This window comes from Phyllostomus discolor, chromosome 14 (assembly GCF_004126475.2).
Source record: "Phyllostomus discolor isolate MPI-MPIP mPhyDis1 chromosome 14, mPhyDis1.pri.v3, whole genome shotgun sequence".
NCBI classification, from domain to species: Eukaryota; Metazoa; Chordata; class Mammalia; order Chiroptera; family Phyllostomidae; genus Phyllostomus; species Phyllostomus discolor.
In genome coordinates, this window is record NC_040916.2 from 49,815,172 (window position 1) to 49,821,339 (window position 6,168).

General features: G+C 50.5%; 1 long non-coding RNA gene across 1 annotated transcript; it reads right to left on the reverse strand.

Moving 5' to 3' along the window:
* Nucleotides 1-518: 518 nt before the first annotated feature.
* On the reverse strand, nt 519-5,448 carry LOC118498099. Its single transcript, XR_004900633.1, has 3 exons — nt 4,725-5,448; nt 2,203-2,272; nt 519-1,918 (listed from the first exon to the last, which is right to left on the reverse strand). It is a non-coding gene; the product is annotated as an uncharacterized LOC118498099 (long non-coding RNA).
* Nucleotides 5,449-6,168: the final 720 nt, after the last annotated feature.

The window sequence follows — 6,168 nt, forward strand, 5'->3', positions numbered from 1 at the left end:
CCTGCCCCTTATTGTAGCTGTGGGTTCTACACAGGTGCCTCAGCCTAAGCAGAGAGTCCAAATGTAAGGAGGTCCCCACAAAAGAAAATGGAGATTAATCTAAACTGCCCTGGTACTATCTGCTGGAATCCCCCTCTCTGTCCAGATTCATGATGAAGTAACTGTTTGGCTTTGTCTGGGTGGACAAAAGAGTTGACAACCATCCTCTCACCACTCCTGCCCCGGGATGAAGGTGAGCGGGGCATCTGTCTTTCCCCCAGTGGAGATGGGGGGACAAGACAGGAAGGAAGCAGAAAGCTGCCTGTTATGTTCACAGGGTCGATTTGTGTATTGAACCATGTTGCTCCAGTTTCAAAAGAGAAACTACTCCAGGTAGCAAATGAGACAAGCCCTCAAGAGAAGAGGCAATTTCATATATATTCAAATTGTCATCATGAAAGGGGAGCAAGTTATGAGTGCAGGAGCTACGGACAAAACGTGTGTCCTGTGCAATCTGTGGAGTGAGCGTGAGAGGAAGGGGGAGAGGTTGTGTCTATCGAGTGTCCTGTGTCAGTGACTATTAGGCAGCTCCTTAGACCAGAAGAAACCCTTCTACTACCTAGAATTGGATACAGCAGGCCTGTAAGTTGCAAAATGGGTATGTTAGGTCCCCGCTGTGCTTGGCACACCAGCCTCAGTCTCCCTAGAAAGGCCTCAGTTGGAGCCCTTTCTTCCTCTGCCTCCCGCACGCAGCACAGTCCGCTGTAGGGCTCCAGGGAGGGCTGGTCTGCACACCCCACCCCAAGTCCTTGCAGGGAGATTTTGGGGCACTATGCGGAGAGCACCCCAAATTCCTGGTGCTGGTCTCAGTCTATAACTGTCTCGGCCTAGGAGACCTCATTCTTCACCAGTGCCCATCCCCACCCGGTCCCTCCGATCCTCGTGCCCGCCCGTTGTCTGTGCGCCTGCAGAGGCCCCCGGATAGGAGAACCGTCTGAACTGTGATCTCAGATGCAGCTGCTGGACAGATCTTTATAATTTGGGTTCCAAAATACACATTGATATTAAGTCACTCTCTTGAAGTAGTCAAGTAATTAAATAAAAAGCATATTTTTCTTTATTTTAATTATCAGGTTAATTTCCTTAATGATACAGATGAAAGCTGCATTTGGAGGAGGGCGGGTTCAAGTATTTATTCTGTCTTAGAAGTGCATCATTACTATAGACATTATCATACATTGTTCTTTTGCTATAGAATATTTGCGTTATCTAAGAAATAGTGACCAATAAAAATAAGAATTGGCATTAAAAATGATGAAGCTATGAAAAAATTCATGTATTTTTAAATCTCCACATAGGCAGATAGATGAAATTAGAGGGCATGGAGACATAAATCAAAAGATTTCATCCCTGGAGACACCACTCTCCCCTCCCCGGGGGTGTTTCCTTCTGCTGTTGAGAGGCCAGCTTGAGCATTCTTCAGGCCCGTGTAAACACTGCCTGCCCTATCTGTCTTTGGACCCACAGTCTGTGCACTTGCCTAAGAGCCCTCTGGAGTCAGGGAGGTGAGAACAAGGTGACAGAGATGGTAAAGGGTCAGCTATCAGCAAATGGTCTCCTTGAAAGACAAAAGCAGGAGCGTGTGAGGATGCTGTGCATGCAGATACACACGCGTGTGCACACACACGAACTATCATCTAAGAAAGATGCGATGACATCTCCACAGGTACTTCCCGAGGTACACAGAACCACCTCCCGAGGCCTAGGCCCTGGCACACTCCCCCACTCACAGTGGTTTCAGCTCCCTAGGTGCCCAGCCACCACAACCCACACACCGCTCCTTTCTCACCTCTGTCAGCCATGAACAGATATCTCTCCTCCCTTCTGCAACCAACCACCTCCCCCAGGTCAACTGGCCTCCATGTCTGCCCTCGGAATCCTGTGAGAGAAGGGAAAAGAGTTCCTTGTACCCAATGCTTCTCTCTTACACAGACGGGCCGCAGGGCAGCCTTTCATGCCTAAGCCACCCTGTCCCATCCCCATTATCCGTGGCTAGACAGGTCTCATTGTACAGTCAGAGTAGACCAAAATCAGGGCTGAAAGCTAGAAGAGACAGGGAGTGGGGTATAGAGAACAGGAAAAAACACAGGTGATGCAGGGCCAGCTTCCCTTTTCTCCCATGCCAGCACCATCATAAAAAAAAGAAAGAAAGAAAATAAATACCCGAAATTTGAAGGTGGCCACCTACGATGACACCAGAAACAAATGAGACTTCTTCTCGGATGCCCAGCTCCTGTCAAGGAGAACACAAAGGTTAAAATCCGCTGAGTGGCACCAGCCTTCTCTCCCTAACACCCTCCGGCTCCCTGTCATTCTCTCACTAACTCCTTTTCTCCCAGTCTTATGTTTCTAGGACCAAGACGGTCTAGGTTCCCCTCTTCAGTTGCCAGAGCTTGAGACTGCACAGGTACATAGCCAAGCAAGAAAAACCAAGACGTATGGGGAGGGCAAGGTCCCTGGCCAGAGCCTCACCAGCTGCAGCTCCATCTTGCCTGGAGGACTCTCACCCAGCCCCATCCTCACAGCCTCCCTCCACTTCCATCCAAAACCTTAAGGCCCAGGGGTTTGAATTGAGCCTGTGGAGGTGCTGCGGCCCTTCTGACTTAAACCTACAGGAGTCATTTTCTGCCTTCCGGGCTGATCTCTTTCCAGGTTTCTGCTGTTCATGGCCTCCCAGAAATCATGCTCGAGACAGAAGAAAGATCTGGGGTCAGGGGTACATTTTTGTCTGTCTAGATCTAATTGCATGGTAAATTGTACAGTGTTATGCAGTTAAGATATTGTCCATAGTGCTACGTCTCTAGCTTCCTCCCTCATCTCTGTCATCACCTATTCACCTATCATCTGTCCATGCAGATGGACACACCTCATATCTATCAGTTTTCTGCCTCTCTTCTTCTCCTCTTTTTCAAATACACAAACAATGTGAATCCAAAGCAGTTAAAAAAAATTGAATGTTGAGTATGGAACCCAGTCTCAATATTTTATAGTCTTACTTTCCCAGTATTTTGCTTTCAGGCTAAATTCTGATTTGAGGGAATGACCTATATGCACCAGGTGACCCAGCTAAAATACTAAGAGGGGTGTGTGTGTGTGTGTGTGTGTGTGCGCGTGCACGCACGCGTGCACCAGAATAAGTCAGTGAATCCTTCTACCTAAAACTCAATTCCACAACTAATTCTTCTTTTCCTTCTTCTTTTTTTCTTTGATAAGTTGAGAAGGTAACATGACTAAATGCAGAGGAAATCAGAGGAGAGGAGAGCTGGGGAGCAGGGACAAGCCTTCAATCCAAGCTTTCAATGCCCCCTCCCCACTTCCGACACCCACGAACACCCGCCTGGCCCCCGGCCTCTGCTAGCCCATCGAGTCCACAAACTGTCTTCATACCACAGAGGAGGGCAACCCTGCCTCCCAACTTGCAGACTTGCTAGAAGATAAGCACAAGCACACTGGGGATCTTCTGGTTCCTTCTTCCACTCAAATTAAAATGAGTCATGGGTCCCTGGAGCAACTGTACCTCTCCTCACTGATCTCCACCCTGGCACCCCCCACCCACACACACATACACACAATGCCCAGGGGAACATGGCGACAAGGACCACAGCCCAGGAGGCACGGAACGAATGTGTGCATGTTCAGTGTCCGGCAGCCTCAGCCTCACACAGAAACCTGGCCTTGGAGGCACCAGAAATAGTCTGCTGGCCTCCAGCCTCCACTGCCCCACAATGGGCCCTGCCAGTCTCCCAGAAAGCACTGTGTGGGTGGGGACTCGGGGTGATAACAGTGCCTTCTTTCTATATTCTCTGGCTTTTCTTAAAACAAAAAAACAAAAAACAAGAAATTTTTAAAAACTCACACTATCCTATGGGTCTGATGAGGGCTAGAGTAGGGTTCTCCCCCTTCTAGAACTGAAACATCTCTTCCCAAAACCTCAGCTCCTTTCCCACCTGCCAGTTCATGGGAAAAAACAAGGGAGAAAGGAATGAAATTAATCTAATTCCTGTAAAATATTTCTGGATTCTTAAAAAACTCTGGTCTCCACCTTTTTGGAAATGTGGCTCCTTTCTTCCCATCCCCACAGTCCCTCGGACTTAGTCCTCCCCTACAAGCTGAGGTCCCCGGGGCCGGGAGGAATAAAAGCCAGTGAGGGAAGAAGGTCAGGAGTCCAAATGCAGAACCATTTTCTCCTCCCTCCCATCCCCACTACAGTCTGCCTCCCTGCCTCTCCTCTGGTGTGAGCATTAAGATGTTGGCCCTGTCTTGTAGAGAGAAGGAGGGGGTGGATTAATAGGATCAGTAGTACCATGACCCTAAAGCCCCCCTGAATCCCATTGACAAACTTAGTGAGCTGTCTCCCAGTTGGCCAGGGGAGAGTGGAAGGCGAGGGACCAAGAGGTGCTCTGGGGTAGCTGGCCAGGGCACACTGCCTCAGCTGCCAGGTAGATGCTGGGGAAGCAGGAGATGAAACCCCACACTGCGACTACTCCTCCATACACACACACCTCATCCCTTTGGTCACTCCTTAAACCTTTTACCAGCCTTTCCTTTCTGTGATCATTATACCCGCCTCCATTAGTCAGTGGGCAAAGTAGGAAGGTTAGGGTGCCCTGAGTGATTTTAGGAGATCCCTTCCCAGCCCCAGCCAAGGTATCTGAGAGGGTTAAGACTCCCCGGAATGGACTTACCGGGCTTCTGAGAGGAGAGACTGCTCAGTGGCCCCTGCCGCTGGACTGGACTGCGTCTCTCTCCCTGCCTCCTAGCCTCTTGTGGAGGGGAGGATGCAGCTCGGATGACGTAGCATCTGTCTCTCCATTCAGGAATTTCGCTTGCCTCTTTCTTTCTTTTGCTGCTGTCCCTGGAAAGGCAGCAAAAAGGGGGTGCTGCCCCTGTCTGGAGACACCACTACCATGACCAAAATAACAACCCGCTCTGATGAGCCCCCCTCCTCCTTCCTTCTCATGCCTGCGTGGGAAGGGGTCTTTGTCATCTCTACTGTGTTCTACCTCCTCCCTCTGCCTTTTCTAACCTGAGGCAGGATGAGGAGCTAAAGGAAGCTATTGTTCCTCCCGGCCACCCTCATCCCCAGAGGAAACCGGAGAAAGGGTGTAAAAGAAATACCCCTGTCCCTGGTCTCCTTTCAGTTCTAATTCACTTTGGAACTTGAGAGAGTGATTACATGCTCTGTGTGTGTCATTGGGGAGTGGAAATGATAGAGTGATGGAGGACAAAACTTGCCATTTGGAGGTTCAGGGTATTCTAGTCCCTCCTTCCCAAACCTCCCCCCACTCCCTGTCCCTGTCAGCTCAACTAATCACAAATGGGGGTCTCAGTTGTGAAGGCTGCAGTGACAATGGAAGATGAAGGCTGAGAGCTCCAGTGCGGGAACGAGGTAGAAGGCAATGAAGGAGTCTAGACGAGAGAAGAGGAGGGGTGGGACCACAGAATCAAAGTGGGAGATAAATTATCTTGTTCTTAGAGGAGGGAGAGCAAGTTGGGGGTGGTTTCCAAGGCCGGGTCTGATATTTGGTGGAAGCTGGGGCCCAGGATGATACAATGGTCCGGTCTCTTGTCTGTCTCTCTCCCCCACCCTCAGCCCTCCCTTCTTTTCCCTCCCACTCTTCCTGGCCTGCATGGGAACTCAGTCTGAGCTTGATGTGACAGACAGCAGGCCTGCATGCTAATGAAGTTTGTCTCAAGTTCATTGTCAAAGCCCCCCCTTCTCCAAGGCCCCCTCCCCTCCTCTCATATACAAATCTCCTTCCAACTTTTGTCCCACAGACCTGGAGGCCACTTGAGTCTCTGCTGGCTCCCCTATCTTACCCTCCCCCACTGCTTTCAGTCTTCCCTCTCAACACCACCTCCTAAACTTGGGCTGGGGGCTCTCTTGCTCCCTGGTGCCTTCCCAGCCACCTTCTGGTCTGGCCTTCCCGAAGCTCTGAAAGGGGTTCTGAGGGCTAAGGCCACAGAGTCTGGAGGCCTGATCCTTCTTTCTTCACTCTAAAGCAGGAAGACTTTGGGGAGGTGAGAGGAGGCAACAGACTGCCCCCACTCAAGGCTCCCTGCCCCCCAATCCTCAGCCCGTCCTGGCCCAGTCCCCCAATTCCAGCCTCAGCTTCCCCCTCCCCTCAT